General features: G+C 42.6%; 2 protein-coding genes across 6 annotated transcripts in view; one reads left to right on the plus strand and one right to left on the minus strand.

Annotated features, from left to right (window-relative positions):
- LOC116843026 (synaptotagmin-7) overlaps positions 1-17,460 on the plus strand; it is a 198,189-nt gene that overhangs the window by 10,340 nt on the left and 170,389 nt on the right. For 2 of the 4 annotated variants that reach the window (XM_032813013.1, XM_032813014.1), the window contains one exon: positions 12,693-12,813. The gene's annotated coding sequence lies outside the window, so the exon portion shown is untranslated. Of the gene's footprint in view, positions 1-3,732; positions 4,321-9,749; positions 10,216-12,692; positions 12,814-17,460 lie in introns of those variants that run through there. The other 2 variants (XM_032813012.1, XM_032813015.1) reach the window with 2 other exon arrangements.
- The window catches only part of LOC116843024 (vanin-like protein 1), a 154,226-nt gene that overhangs the window by 7,513 nt on the left and 129,253 nt on the right, over positions 1-17,460 (minus strand). The gene's annotated exons all lie outside the window — the stretch shown is intronic.

The raw sequence follows: 17,460 nt of genomic DNA on the forward strand, positions 1-17,460 counted from the left end.
GGGGGGGGGGGAGATCGGCATAAATGTTTTAACATTTATATTATTACGATTACTACGGTTTCAACTATACACATGTATGTAAAGTCGTAGTCAATGAATATTATAAACACATATTCGCCAGTCTGTTTACATTATTCATAATCTATACATCTCGCGTCTGCTGACTTGTAATCAGAATATGATAATCGATAATTGAACTTCCGCATTTCATTGTTTGATATGCCATTCCAAGAGTTCTTAATGATTCACGTATCAACATTATTTGATCTTAAAATAATTTTCGTATAATATGCGATACTGTTAATTTTATACATTACATTTCTTTATAAATTATATAGTAACCACATACATTACACTTTTAAGGGGGGTATAAACATCACGGAAGTAATAGGGAATCGTAACTGCGCTATTGTTTGCTTTATACGTAGTCTTTAATTATTACTTGTTAAAAAGTGATATTTCTCTCCTTAAAAGTGTGTAATAATATAAATGTTAAAACACTTATGCCGATAATTGTTGCAGATGATTACTCAACGCGTTTATTGAACATATAAATGTCTACGATTGGAAACTACATTCTGAATTCTTTGCTATCAGATGTATACATATCTCTTTTAATTCTGTATCTATTAGATGATAATTTACAATGCAAGTGCAATCATGATTTGTTCTTTGCTATCAGATGTATACGTATCTCTTTTAATTCTGTATCTATTAGATGATAATTTACAATGCAAGTGCAATCATGATTTGTTCTTTGCTATCAGATGTATACGTATCTCTTTTAATTCTGTATCTATTAGATGATAATTTACAATGCAAGTGCAATCATGATTTGTTCAATACATTGACTATGATAAAAAAATGTTTTTCTTCACAATGGATGTTTTCCATTTAATAACACAAGCATCATCCTATCTTTGTTATTCATTGAATATGGAACAAAGACAGAATGATGCTTATGTCGACTTATGTTATTAAATATAAAGCACCCAATGTAGTCCATAGTTCTATATTATTCTACCTCTATGCGTAACTCATTATCTAATAATAGACAATGTTTTCAAGCTTCCACATATTGTCACACGATAAGATTGTCTCGTAGTCTGCATTCGTATCTTGTCTTTATTCGTGACTGTTTGATTTCGAATTTAATTTTTTTAATAAAGTGAAGGCTGTATTTGGCGCAATTAACGAGCCGAGAATCAGACAGTCACATCTGATACCAGACATGTAATACGAGTTAATGCATTCAGTTCATAAAGTCAGATTTCAAAAATCAATATGTCAAAGCGTCACTGACGTTATCAGGAGTTATCGACACAAAACATGTTCTGTTTTCACCGAATCTCCGACGGACGCATCAATACCTCCCGACCAATGCCCTCCGTCAATATGAAATATGACGTATTGCTCTTCGTTATTTGTCAGTAGCAGTTCGTCGGTATCGTCGATATCGACTCATCGATAATAAATATCGATTGTTCTGGGAGGTCCTCTACATGCGCCGCTATTCGTTCGTAGGAACCGCGCTTCAAGATCGCAATATCTCGATCCGAAGTGCAGTACGTCCTTCTGCCAAACTCGATTATCATCCGTTCACAAAGGTAGAACTTGGTATTCTCCTACCTAGAGCCAGACTGCGCGTACTTGTGTTCGGCGTTGTCGTCGAATCTTCACCTGTACTCCTTCAGCGCTGTGTACGCTCGATGAAATCAGTTCGCACTTACCAACTGGCGTCATTCGACAAGACAGACGCCACTGGTCTTGGTCGAACACCAGGAACTGCTACTAAATGGTCCGCCGCGAGTGTCCCAAGTTTCACGTCTGATCAGTCCGTTGTACCAAAGTCGTTTAATTAATAATCCTCTTAGTCACCGCGATTGATTCTGAGGGCAATTACGTGTACGAAAAAACGCGTACGACTGAGCCGTAGGTTAAATCGCCGTGCAGTATAAACGAATCCGTCGACGCTTCGATTTACCTCCTTATCTTCGAGTCCTTCGCCGCGCCATTAATCGAGGCCGTTGCATTCAAGTTTTACCTCCTAGCAGTCGACGCCGGTGAGCACGAGGGAATTTTAAAACACTTATCTCGATTTTTCTCACTCTCTCTCCCTCTCTCTCTTTCTCTCTCTTTTTCGGCTATCGATGAGAACGGACATACTCCGTAGTGAATGACCGATATTCCGTATTGAAGATCACGAATATCAGATTATGAGATAAATTTGGCCGACGTGTGCGGTGCAGATTTTTTTCTGCGAGTCATTTATTATTCTTTTATTTCTATTTCCCGGTGTCCTCAGCTCGATGTCTAAATTACACTTAAAGTAGTTTATCCATAAATCCACTTTCTTAAAAATCTTGTAAAGTTTTGATAGCATATTAATATAAACACGATCTACCTACATGTGCAATTAGAAAAAGTTTGATCGCACTAAAGTTGAAATAATGGAAGTCGAAGTTAGCATTTTTATCGCAAGCATGAAAACGGCTTCCGACAGCACGTTTCTGATAAGCGACCAAACTACTTTTATGGTTCTAACGAAAAACAACAAGATGATAAAGGAGATTTGTAAAAATGTTACTACAAAAGTATAAGATCTTTGACCGTTTAATTTTTTTTTTGCGATATTATCACATAATCATATCACAGGCAGCCCCGGTCAAAATTGTATAACATATTAATTATCTTTAATTATTATTAACTTTTTGATAATATTGTCACGGACGAACTACCTTAAACTTTGAGTTGCGCTTACTCTCGCTAGGTTGTAGGAGTTAAGAATCTAATATTAGTGAAAAAAGAAAAGAAAACTTCACGAGACATATTTAATGTTCAAGTACACACGCTACGCACACTGAAAGTTCCAGCAATTTCGCGCTGCAAACTTCCTCCGCGGACTAGCATAGTTAAAGCCACGAAGCAGCACTTGTATCCAGCGTTACTGCATTCACGCGGTTTAATCCTTTCGATACGGCACCGTCGGAATGCGAATTGCTTGCAACTGGCCAGGGCGTCAATCTACTGATGTGTCAATAACAGTCGACAGAACACTCACTCACCGTATGATGTAACGGCGTCCATGTAACTGAGCGTTATACAAGCCCGAGACGATACCTCGAATTAGAGATTTTAAAACGACATCTACAAAGGAAAAGCCGCTGGGGATTAAATGTTATCCGCGGACAGTTTACAACGGAGCGTATCACAAAGCCCTCGTGAACTTTGAAGTACCGATAAATTCTCTTTTTTACGAAGCGACTGGAGAAGAGGTTCGACTCGTCGCTTTTCATCAAGCTCGCGATATAACGCAACGCACGACGTTTCGCGACGATAGAATTTCGCGGGGCAGGCTTATCACGTTCCATCGTGGCGTTTACTGTATTTCAAAGCGCACTCGGACCTTATACAATGACCCCTGTACATCGGGGACTTGCCACTCGTGTGAAATCACTGGATTCCAATCCGTGTCCACCCGGTCATGCGATCTTGTTGCCCGAGTACCAAGCGACTTTCTGCTTCTCGCTCGGCGAGAGCCATCGCGAATGAAGCCTCGGGGGCAAACAAGTCGTGTGCAAGTCGCGGGGGTGTGGTGTCGGAGCTTGCTAGGTGCCGTAGTTCGGCTGGTGCGCGGTGGCAGGTGGGGGTTGACCGTGCGGGGGCGAGTGGGGGTAGAGCGAGCTCGTGAAAATCCATGGTGGGGACTCGCAGCCGCGAAGCAGCAGTGCGTCGCGACTCTAGCTGCCACGCGGTTGCCTATCAATCTTTTCTCACTGTCGGATCTTTCTTACCCTGTGATAATTAGTGACTGATTGTATTCGTTGACTTGGATCTTTCTCTTTCCTTCCTGCTCTTTTTCTCTTATCTTTTCTCTTTCTCTCTCCCTCTTTCTCTCTTTCTCTCTGTCTATCTCTCTCACTCACTATCTCTTTCTCTCTCCTTCTCTCTCTCTCTCTCTCTCTCTCTCTCTTTCTCGCACTCTCTTCCTTTCTCTTGCTGCGCTCGGTAAGCCATCCTCTCTTCTGCTTCCACCATTCGGCCCGTCGTCGCCGCGCCGAGTCAAAGTCGTGACTACCCCAGCGGTCTCCCTCTTTGGTCCCTGGTAGCGCGCTCGTCGCAAGGGTTGCTCCTGTGACTGGTCACCAGCGTCGATCATGATACGCAGCGAGCCGTCGAGCACCGCTTAAGTGTACGCGAGGTGTTGCCCGTGAAAACGCGTGCACCCGCGAGTGAACATTGCTCCCCCTCCCCGCCGACGAACCGCGGCCGGTGCGCGTCACCCTCGCGCGTTTCCGCGGCGCACCGTACCCCATTTCCGTGAGTACATTTCGACACATGAATCACTAGTAATCATGAGCGACACTGGCTGAGGGGTGCACGAGTACTCCGCGTGCTTTCGGGTACTCGATCTTCGATCCGAATCCGCCTCGGGACGACCCGTGCGCGGATACTCGATGATATCGCGTTTCGTGACTCGAGAGCTTCCGGCTGTGGACGAGACAAAATGAATTTTCATTTTTACCGGGTATGAGCGGAGCAATTGAGATGGTTGATACTCTCGAGTAACTTTGAGTAGCCGGCAGTTTCGCGTTTGTCCGTCCCGATTAGATAATCGAATCTGAGGAAACCCTTATTTGACGACTCGTACTCGCGTTTCATCCTCGCATTTCACCCTGGCGTTTTCATCCGCAATTCTCTGGGAATGTTTGAGGGTCAAACACATTTCCGCAGTGGACTACGCTAAGTCCCAACGTCGAATTTGCAGTTCCCCTTTCAATCAATCTGAGACACGCGTACAGCATTGCAATATTTGTGATGAATTTACTATTACATTTGTGCAATCTCTCTTTTGCGTAATTTACAAAATTACCTTGATGTAATTTCTCTCGCACCGCGAGAGAATTATTACCTTTTATTTGGCACTCCCACATTTTATTTTCTCGTGTTGCACGTAAAATTAGTTATCGCAGAATATTGCCGCGCCATAATTGCAAAATCTATAGTATTTCCTGCAAAACTAATTTGTCGCCATCAAAACGTTTCCTACAGGCTTTCGAAAAGCCGTTATTTGAGATGACACCCTTAGTGACAGATTGGGAAGTTCATTATAAGGTGCACTCTTAGCTGATGAACTTGGCCATAGATAATCTTGTCAATCTCTGGGACAAGCGTATCAATAATAATACCCTCTATACACACGTTTCTCATTGTGTACTTTTATCTCAACTTGGTTAAATATTTTTGTGAAAAGAAACGTTTTTTGAAAAAATTCGTATATATAAAACGTCGAGAGTGGGTAATCGATAATGCAAAAAAGGAATGACACAGTCGTTGCGAATACTCGATATTATTTCACAAAATGCGATTGGTGATAATCACACATTGTTTAAAAAGTATTTAACTATACTTATAGTGTTCGATATGTGACATATCACTAGAATGTGCATGTATATATGTGTGTGTGGAAAGCGATATTCCACTTGTAATCGCTTATCGGAAAAGTGGACCAGCCAAACGGCGCGCTTTTCGCAGGAAACCCCTCCGACAATCGGGACGGTATGCATGGTGACATGCATATTTTCACCATAACGGAGCGTGTGCGAGCGTGTACGTTCGCGCCATAACGATAAGCAGCAGGGCCATTACATTTTATTATATCCGACGGAGCTGCGAGCGCGTTTTTGCGACCGCTGATTACGTCGAACCGCCTTCATTCGAGAACAACAAATCGATAGTTTACACCCAACGTGCCCCTTTTATAGCGCTTTTATTTTAGAAAAAGATTCCGTGCTGGCTGGTAGTCGGGGCGCGTAGATTGTGAGCTGGAACGAACAAGGTCGAGAGTCTCGTCAAAGCTCTTGTAATATATTCCACGGAATTAAGGCTTATCGGTGCCGCGCTATCTCGCTTATATTTTATCTATCCATTTTCCTACGCTTTCCGTGCCGTCCGCGCGCGCGCGCGCGGGATGAAGCTGTCGCTATAGTTTCGCGGATTCGGTTCTGCCGATCGCCGAGAACGGGATATCATTTCGACGCGCTCATCATCCGGCTGGTGCCGGATATCGCTGCAGAATTGCTGCATTTCCGCACGTTGTCCCCTGCGCGCGCGGATCCGGGAGTCAGTTTCTCCTTTCAGCGGAAATGTCGAAAGGAAGCACATTACATGTCACAATTTTTTCATAGCTCTACGTTTGGTATCGCGTAGCGACTCCACACGGGCCACAATTAAAATTCCATTAGAAGAAAGTACACGTTTAGTCGAATTTAGACGACTGACGAACGATGTGTCATTTATTTGCGCTCTCTTGAAGGACTTAATGCGCAGGGGCCATTTACCCGTAATAGCGTAATTTGAAAGACGCTTGAGCCACTTGACATTTTCGCTAATGTGAATCGATTGAGACTATCGCAAGAAACAACGCTATATATAACCACGCATGTAGCTTCCGCTAATTCTGGGACAACTTGTAGGAAGTGATATGACGTATCATTCGATAAAGAAATTACGTCAGTCACGATGGCGGAAAAGCGTATCCTTAGTCACGAATCAAAACTCGCGATTATTTATTTAAAATCCATATAAATTTGTGCTGCAAAAGAATCAATCAATTTACAACGGTTGAAAAGACTAAGTCTCACACACACACACACACACACACACACACGCGCGCGCACGCGCGCGCACAGTTGGCATGAAAAGAGGTCTGCATCTTCAAGTTAATTTATTCTAAATTACTGTTCGTAGCGAGTTACCTCACTTTGGCGTAATACCATACAATTGATAAAAATGACAATTATTTTCTCCCGTTGTCTGGAGTAAATCACAGTTAATTATCTTTCAATTAGCGCTATGTAACTCTGGCGAGGATGCAAATCGAGAAACTCCTTTCGCTCCGTTTCACACTCTCGCGCACATAGCGCGAGTTTCTGTCGGTCGAGTGCACAATCCCGAATAGATGAAAACGATGTCATTGGCTGGAATTAATGGACCGTGGAATTTTGCCAGTCCTACTCGCACGAAATTTTCGCTCGCGGATACGAGTCAAAGCCGGGACGAAAGTGCGTTGGCGCTTCACAAATGATGTCGACAAACTGCGAGTTTACGATACGAGGACCAACTCTTCCTGAGGAGGAGCATTGTCGCGATGAGATATTTGCATTTTGCCGACTTCCATTTACGTGCCGTATTAAACTCGCAATTTGGGGCGAATCCCTTTTGAGGAAAACACGGAGCGCCGCGAAAAGATTGGCGTCGACGTAGGACGCATAAATAAACGCAAGCGCAAATCTAAGCGGCAGAATAAGACTGTTGTCGGAAATGAAAGCCGGGAATAATTACCACTTCGTTATATATTCGGAATAATGTCGCGACATATGAACGGGAAATTAAGTAGTGGAGTGATTTGCGGGAGTTAGATGGAAGAACGTGGAAAATACTCGCGACGAGGTAACCGCGATGGGAGCGGCACGGGGGAGAATGAGATTAGTTGTTGCAGCGAAGCGCACACAGTTATGCAACGTAGCATCAACTGCGGGAATTAATTTTTTGATCGCAACGTTAATCCGATTGCAACCGAGCAGTCGGGCAAGCAAAATTTCACTCGGCTATTGAAGCACCGTCGAAACGCAGTATTTCGTATTCGGCGTGGCTGACATTTTCCAATCGAGCGTCCGTCTGCCTGCGCGGGAAGTAAACCGCTCAATTTTAGTCCGCAGGGAATGCGACTTATAATTTCTGTATGGAAATGCCACGAGCCGTTCTCGTGACGGGCGAACCCGTTGGAATTTCGATTTGATTTCTCAGCCAACTAAATGGATACCGTTGCCGATTTATAGGGACATATTTGTCATCTTCTTATGCCGTCAAGATTTATCATGAAGACTTGTGAAGCGGCTACGCCGCGGCACAAGTATTTATTGTGCCTTTCCGATCCCTGCTATCGCTCGCGTGATTTCAAGGTTGGGCACGAGAGCTGCCTGTACGGCCTATGCATTTATGCGGGTCATGTGGTGTTCTCCAACTACTCCTCCCGCGGCGAAGGATCTTCATTACACGTCGTTGTTACATCACCCTCTTGACAAGCATATTAGAGAAGGCACTTCATCACTAACGAATTGTGTTTTCGAATTCAATCTCTCTCGGCCTGAACACGGCCGTAGTTTGCAGGAAACTGAATTGTAAAACTTAGCCCTCGAACCGAAACACTGATTTCTCAGACTCAACTCGAATCGCAATTGAAAGTTTACCGATACTAGGTGCAAATTAACTTACTGACTGAAGAAAGTCGTGAAACAAATTTACCATAGGAAATTATTCTTACATCGCGTATCTCAAGAAACAAAATGAACGAGATAAAAGACGTCGAGAGATGTCCGAGACCGTGTGCAATTCTGACCGAGCGCTATCTAGAAATGTTTCAAATTTAATACTTCGTATACAAATTGTCGCGGGATCGTATACTTTATAAATGTTCAGTGTGAATTTTGTAAATGTATAAAATAGTAACTGACATGACGTGTTGGCTGCTGCGTGACCAGCAATGGAGGTCACTTTACACATTTACTGTGGCTGCTCATGCAACAAATAACAGCCGCTGTATCCTGAAAGGGAGTTTTGTGTACACAAGTTGTTCCGGCACGCACCACCGACCTCATTAACGTTAACGAAAGATTCCGTCAACTTTAAGGTACTCGCATAGCGTGTATTTCATACATAGAAATATACGGAACATGTGAAAACATTAGAAATTGGTATTTATCTTCAATGCCGCATAGTTTCCGTGCTCAAATACCATTACTTAAAAGCTGTGCACTGTGGAAATTACCTTAGACTGGATCTCTTTTCCTCCATGAATATCGTTAATACTCGCTGAACGATCAAAAACTTGAAAAAAGGCGGAACTAAATATTAATCTTCGTTTAACTTCAAAATACTTCAACGAAGTCTTAAATTGAGAGTTGGTCATAAAAACGTTAAAAGTCGAAAATTGCAAAGTTACGGTGAAAAGGGAAGAGAGGAAGAAAACAGAAACGATAGTCTCCCCTCTGCAATTAGGTCATTAAAATTAAATACGATCTGCACGGAACGTTTCCGTATATACGAAGCTTTCTCATTTACTCGGGCTGATTACGTTTGTACATTTTCTGACATGAATTCGCAGGTGATCTCTGGTCGCGCGACGCGACGCGAAGTCTTACTTTATCATCAATCAGCCACGACACTCGCGTGCTCATAAGCTCGCACGTGTACACGTTAACGGCGTTCTCCGTACGCGCGCTATATTGACGGCTAACATACGTATATTCACAGTCCCGTGGGATGCCTCACCATTCACTAGATCAATAGTCACTAAAACTTTCCCAACAGCCGCGTTCGCTCCTAGTTGCGCAGTTCTCATGACTGCTGATTAATTCGAACAACGGGAATGTGTTTTTTCTGAATTAATTAACAGTGATGAGAAACACGTAGCTAGAAACTTTTTTTTTCATATTGTCTCAGGACTAGGGTCCCACAGGTCAGTTGTAGGTATATTATACCAAGACACTCTACTGGTTTATAGAGGTTTATAGAGGTGGAATATGTTTATATCGTAATATTGGTATACACACGTCTTATAAAACGTTTTAGGGCTAAGCAAGTCTTTGTATTGCCAGAAACAGCAATATCATCATCACAGCTGATGCCCAATTATACAATTCAATTTTCAGATTGTCAGATTCGTGTATCGATCAGATTGCATGATGAATTGGTATGATGAGTTCTGATTCGAGAGATCAAGTGTCTCTCTAGGGAAAAATTTAATTTCATAGAATCAAGGATGGTTTAACTTGCTTTTGGTTTTATTGAAAAAAACATCTATATCTAGAATCTAGAGAACATATAGCTAGACCGTGGCTGGTAAAATATTTCTAGTAACTATCGATCTATAGAATGAATCGATTCGCGGAACTAAGTATACAGATGGCATCGTTGTAGGAGCGCGACGATGTTCACGTCATAACGTGACATACGTAATTGATTGCATAGCCATCTCCGATATCGATCTTTTTGTGTCGAGCAATAGTCGCTAACATATTGATTGTTTTGCGTTTTCCAACATATTGATTGTCTTGCATTTTTTGTTTCTTGAAAGTGAAAGTTTCTTGAATCTCGTGTGCAAATAAATATCAGTAGTATCGAAATAGTGATATACGATCGTAGAGACATATCGTAAGTACTTTATTGGGGAGTAATCCCTTGTTTCTCATCATATGTAATCGATGCTTGCCGTGACGTGTCGAACTGGTGTCTCTTACACTTGTTACTACTATTGTTATTACCATATGTTTCATCATATTGGACTCAAGTAGTGATAGAATCGGATGATTGTCGATTTAATAATTGGGAATTGGACATTCAGTGCCAACCAGAGGGACAGACAGATAATTTGACGCTAGAGATATTTGTAACGCCAAATTTCGGGAGGTAGTTCTGTCGCTCTTTCAGCAAGAAATGTACAGTGGGTTGCAAAACACTTTAGACACAATGAAGTTGGGATCTTATAAAATTGTCAAAATTGAGAATCATTGCTGACGAGTTTAGTCTAGTAATTATATTATTAATAATAATTATTATCAATTAATATTTTTATTACTCATTATTGTTTAATGTTATAAAATAAAATTATATTATTTATTATTCATAATATTTATTATAATTTATATATATAATTGCAAAATAAAAAAAATTATTTCATATTCTTAATTCATACTATTAATTATATAATTACGAAAATTGAATTCGGCATCGGTCTTGATGATGACATTACTGATATTTATTATTGTGTCAATCTGTCGATAATGATTCTCAACTTTGACAACTCGATGAGTTACATATTACCCGCTGTACTACACATTTAGTCTCGGACGCTTTATCATTGACAGATTCATAATTAATGACTGCATTCAACACGGAAAGCTATGTTTAGTATTAAGAAAAAACTAGTATTAGTATTTGTAACTGTAACTTGTAACTTTAGTATTTGTAACTGTAATCACATACACACACACATAGGAAAATGTAATCACATAGAAAAATAATTACTATAAATTATGGCGAAAAGAAAACCATTCTTTTCTTAAAATTCTACTATAATGTTAGTGATAATAACTTTATATACATGTTACTACTAACATTTTTGCATTAAAACAACCAAGGAATATGATTAGGGCCAAAAATAACTATATTTTTAGTCAGATCAATCATCTCAGTGCAGATTTGGTATAGCTAAGATTGAGCGCACACATCGATCAGATTTGCAAATTTTACAATAAATGCAAAGTAGCTTCTTTTGCCGAACGCAATCACAAGATAAAAATGTTCGGCTGACATTCGTCAGCTACGCGTCTTTCGTGTAGCAGACAATGTCAATAGTTCTCGGCGTTCTCGCGGCCACGCAAATTGATCGTGCATTACCACGTTATATTCGCGCGCGTTCACGACACTTGGATTTCCGATCAAGATCGTGAGCTTTCTGATGTCGGGGGTAGTATCGTCTTCGATCTACTGAACGACAAGGCATACGCGGGACCGAGCGTGCATTGCGACGGAAGCATTAAAGCGCTATCGACAGTGGTGAGCTGCTCGCGGAGCAATTGAGCTACTTCGTTTAATTGCCGGCCAGTGGCCGTCGGGCACGAATGGAATGGAACAGAATAGAATATAGAGCGAATGTCGTCACAATCGATACTGCTTTACATATGCCATCGCGTGGCGTGTAGGCTCTTCCAAGGTGCGCGACGCTCGCGTACATCTACTACATTCCGCAGGTACGCGAGCGCGGTCTGCACGCGGTGCATGCGAGACGCGGCCAGGGCGGGATCGCATGGACTCACAGCGAGTTCTCCAACTACCGCGACACGGCGCGGCCACGCCGTTTAATTGCACCTTGCGGTGGCTGGACATGGCTTGGCGGGCGAATTCCGGCTGACCGATCGTGGCGGTCGGTCCCGGCGATGAACATCGCTTTGGAGAGCGTGTCGAGTCGCCCAAGAGATGAGAAGAGACCCGTTGCGCGACGCATCCGTTCGGGATAGCTGCCAGACCGACAGCCCTGGCTCCGTCTCGACGTTTGACCCCTTATCCATCCGGTTATCGATTGTGGTCGCGGCTATTAATTATACCGGCCTGTGTCCCGGACCAGACACTCGTCATTACTGTAATGATGCGCGGGTGTGCTCGATTTCTTCTGGGCGAGACGTTGGCGTGAGCGAGCAGTTCGCTGCGACTAACGAGCCGGGAATTGAACGACGTCATAACGGGGAACGCGGGGGAAGGAAGGGCGGGTGGCGATAATTTCTGCGAGATCGATAGTCCGCTTACGTTCGGAGAATTATTAGAAGATGGAATTTGATCACTCGGTTATTCGGATTCGGAAGCGCTGAACCGACGTTCGAAAGTCTTTGTAACTTTCTGGTGGAAAATCTGGTTATAGTCGTGAAAAGTAGATATCTGCGCTACTTTTTCAAGGAGCTGTAAACTTGCGCCGGCAGAGGCAAATGAACCATCGGAAAGATATACACACACACACATACATACACAGTTTTAAAACTAAACTTCGAAACTTCTTGATTACGCTGTCGCGCGATTGCACTATAACGTCCGGTGGGAGGTGTATGGAAGTTTGATAAATCGCTTCTTCCTTACAGGTGATCTTCAGCCGGCGGAGGATGTAAACGCGCGTAATCTTGCCGGACGGGCCCCACCCCTTCCGCCCTTTTCAAACTTCAATGAGGATCTAGGATATAGGCTTGCATCCTCGAATTATTGGTAAGTCGCTTGAATCTACCGTTCATCATCCACTCAATACCGTCTTCGACCCTCTTATCCGCTCGGGGAAATACTAATTCAGATTTCGACCGTTCTCCTCTCCATCCACGACGGCAAGAACAAATATTGTTAATCGCGAGCAGCGTATAATGTTCGCGATTTCTACGTGACTGCGCGCGACGCGGGAAAATCGCGGGAGTGGAAACGGCAAAAAGGAGAATTCGCGCGGTGAAAAGTGTGAAATGTTGTCGACGTTGACAAACTAAAAGAGATATCTTTTAGGTACGCCGTATTATTCTTTTGCTTTTCTTTCTTGCACATAAAATGTAAGGGCGTACTTTGTGCCTGACACGTCGTTCTCGCGCACACAAACGCACTTATCGGGAATTAGGCCAGGTTTAGCGCGCATTATTCGACGCGATTTTCAGAGCGTGACATTTTCAATAGGAGCGATTTCCCGCATACTCGAGCGCGCACACGTGTCCACCGGAAATGTTGGCGGCCGTTAACGTGAATTTTATCCTAAATATGTGGGGAATGGCTGTGCGTGATTCGTCATTCGCTCCATTACGGAGTAGGACTAAATTTCGCTACGATGAATCGATATTATCTATCACGTATCTATCTTACCGGGCTGTAGGCGGACATAATGGACTATATGTATAGATTATATATTGATTTATACATAAAAGAGGGTGACACTGTTTTCGTACACATTTGCCGGGGAACACGCGATAAACGCGCGTTTTTAGTTATGTGGAGTACAAGTTAAATTAAAGTGTATACATTACCAAAAGCAAAGCCGCATTTATTAAATTAACAACTGCGAGATATGCTCTCTCAGAGAGATGTTTTATATCTGATTTTATTCGGCGCGTGCACGAGAAATATTTATTTAATGCGCGTCGCATTAGCCCCTCATTACGTAGTTAGCGTATTATTAATTCACGTTTTATAGGAAAGAAGAGGAGAAAGATTTTAGTTTAGTTTTGTTTCTCGTCGCGCCAGTCTTAACCGCCCGACCATTTGTCAGCTTTCTGTCATAGAGGTAATTCTAAGGCCTGGCCAGTTCATAACTTTGCAACTAGAGACTACATATACAAGGTGTCTGACTACTGACACACCCATTCATTAAAGGAAATTGGTGCATTATCGCACACAGTCATGCAGCAATCTTTTTTGATAATTGAAAATTCACGTGATCGTCTGCAAAATGTTAGAGATCTTTTCTTTTCAGTTGTATAAGTACACGACGGTAAAAGTCGCCATCACAACTCATCTACCGTGTCACGCATGATCATTCATCAATCTTTTTTGTTTAACAACTCACAATTTTACATAGTTCTTTGCGAACCGGTGAGGGAACTTTATGTTCGGTTTTATGAGTTTTACCCGCACACAATGGATGTGTCATTAAGTGTCAGACACCCTATATAACACCAGTACGATGCAGGCACCATAAATCTCGGGTATCTCTGGCTACGACAATTCTCTCAATGAAGGAGGCAACGTCGTTCAGAATTAAAGGCTAAACGCGGCGCGAATTAAAGAAGTACAACGGCGGAATCGCGACATTTGTTGGCGTTCGTTCAGTTTTATCAGCGCGTAACTAGATTCATTGCTTAAATGAAAGGATTGTTTTTAGGAGCGGAGAGAAACGATCTGTTGAATTTAGAAGATCCCTTCACGATTTGTTCGGGATAATACGCCAACACTATTCTTATTTCGCGAAGCGATGATCGATATGAGCTTATGTCTGTTATAACGAGATTCGTGTGTACGGGCCATGGCGTTTCATATTCAATTCTTCGAAGGCTTATATATTCCACGTACATATATAAAGCACATAGCCGTTTTACGGTCGACATGTCTCTTCGCTTCGCTATCGCATCCGCGCGATCAGTCATAGAATCGGCTGAAGTCTATATTTCTATGCGTCGTTAAGAGTTTCGGCCAGGGCTATGCTCTCGTGAAAGTTTGAGCCGTGACTTCCACCTACATGCACACATATACGCACACACACACACACATACACACACACAATAGCTACCGGTGAAATATCTCTTGCAGGTCCGCCAGCTGCCGTCGAGTTGCGAAATCGAACAGCCAAATATCCACTGATGCATTTCGTCGCAATTTGATCGCGCTGCTTCGCGCGCTTTCGACTTTAACTTCCCCCTTTCCTCACGGTATCAGAGATCTCTGAGCTTAAAAATCGCGCGACATTTTGACACCGGGAAATCACGGATTTTACGGCCGTTGCGTAAATTATCTTGACCGACGTGAAAATAAAGAGCAGAAAGAAAATAGAAATCGGGTAAATACCGGGGGAAAACTCGTCGCGTGATCCGCGATTAATTTTCGCAGACTTCAACTGAAATTTGTCGAAAGGTTTTCCGTGCCGGCAGGAACTACACTACCAATACAGCTTAATTGACGTATACAAGGGCGTAGCGTCGTAATAATTTCTTAATAAATCAATTTGATTGTCTTATCGCGTACAACGTTTCACATATACGTTGCCCCTCACTGAAAATTATATCTTATAATCTGCTTCACTCGACGCTATTACGCAGCAAGTTGTTCGCTATATTGATCATTAAATTTTCATGAGCGATATAAAGTCGATATTTCATCGTTACATCAAATTGTATCGAGCAGGTTATCTGCAGATGAAGCGAAAATTGGCAAGCTCGAGACATCGCATTGCTCTTCGCTTTTTCTATCTCTTGGCGGATTGTAAAAAATTTAATATTCTTCATATATGTGCCGTCGTTTCTTTCCACTCGGATGTGTCTCTTACATTTTTTATCGCGACCTCAGGGATAATCTTGTTTAGAGGAATAAATCGGCGCGCGCGGAGTAACCCGTCTCAGTTGAATAATTTTTACTTCTTTGCGACACGCTTAGTTTTCTTGGTTCCGCACGGGACGCCATTTCTCTTACATTTTCTCGTGTACACGCCGAGAAGAAGATACTTGAAAATTTAACTTGCGGGATATCAGGTTTATTTCTACGGAACAAAGTTGATTCATGTGAGTAGACCTTATATATTGCTGCGGAAAATTTTTCAAATATTTTTCTCTCCGCGTGCAATTTTCTCGGGATACATATTGCGCGACGTATGCGCTATAGATCGGACTAAACCGTTTTTTATCGGCTCCCTAATGCCGACGATGGCGAGCGCGTCTGTGTTATAAGACGTTGATAGTCCTGGAGATCGATACACCCTCTCGGTCGCGGGGCTGGTAGTCGCGAATACCGGGATGCATTGCGTGCCAGGATTCGAAGTGAATTCCCTGGTTGAGATACGCGTTGAGTTTATTTGCCCCGATGAATTATTTACCGTGCTCTCCCGTGCTCCCGGCGACACTTCATGTCTTCCTTTTCGTCGCGAAATTTATAATTCACCGCGAACGGCCGCGAACGGCCGCGATAACGAGGCGCTGATAAGATGGCTCTGACGCAGCTTCGGGATAATGCCAGTCTCGGGATCAAATGGCGGGATTTTGTTGTCGAAGAAGCGAAGGCACGCGCGCGGTCGCTGCTACACAAACTACTAGGTAGGCCGGCATTAACGCGATTCATCACCCGCTGTGATAAGTACGTTCAGCTCCGAGACTGCCTTTCAATAACGACGAAGGAGATTGAAATTACCCCGTGGAGTAACGCAATTTCTCTCCACCCCTCAATTGCGAGGGGTTGCTCGAATTAACGAATTTTGACGGAAGTCCTTCCGATCTGTTTCGCCGCGCACACACACGTACACGTGTTGTCGGCGAACGGTGATTCGTTCTATTTTCGCGAGGCAGCGAGGCGCGCGTAAACTTACACCGACACACGTCAGGAAGAGGCGGTAAAAAAAAAAAAGAAATTTACGAACGGTCGGTCGAATACAGGGACGATCGTTAAATTTTTGAAATTGTCATGACATGAATATAGATTCGCGGTTATCAATTACACCGTTGACTCTGCGTGTTTTTACGAAGAGACTAACCGCAAAAGGGATTTGCAATTACGTGTTGTTCTATAATCATTTTAGGCACACACTGCGTGCATATGTTAATAATAATAATAATAATAATAACAAATAATATAAATACTGGACAGTCCTGTCAGAGTAATGACTTTCGATTTTGACAGTTTGATGAGCTTCCAACTTCGTTGTATCGAAACTATTTTTTCCACTACGGAAATCTATATACAATATACACACAGTATGTACACATGGCGTGCCTAAACATTTTCTAGATCAAGAAGTGCATGATTTTCGGCGCACATGAATAAGATAGAAGTTGTTATGATTAAGATCATTATAACTAGAGTTATTTATGCGATTTCCGATCTCAAGTATACGAGGGTGGTCTGAAAAGTTTCCGACCTCAACGTGAATAGCAGCACTTGTAAATAAAAGCTAGTGAATTTCGTTGTTCATCTGTTGACAGTTACTCACCGAAGTTTCAGCCATTTTGGACTCGCAGTTGTTATGTAACAGTCGTTTGAGTAAGTTGATGTGAGTGTTTTTGTGAAAATGGACAAAATCGAGTATCGAGCTGTCATTAAATATTTGTTTTTGAAAGGCAATACGCCTACGCAAATCAAAGATGAGTTGGATTCTGTGTATGGGGACTCTGCACCATCATTTAC

This window comes from Odontomachus brunneus, unplaced genomic scaffold (genome assembly GCF_010583005.1).
Source record: "Odontomachus brunneus isolate Ranch 3 - 2012 unplaced genomic scaffold, Obru_v1 Obru_scaffold_029, whole genome shotgun sequence".
NCBI classification, from domain to species: domain Eukaryota; kingdom Metazoa; phylum Arthropoda; class Insecta; order Hymenoptera; family Formicidae; genus Odontomachus; species Odontomachus brunneus.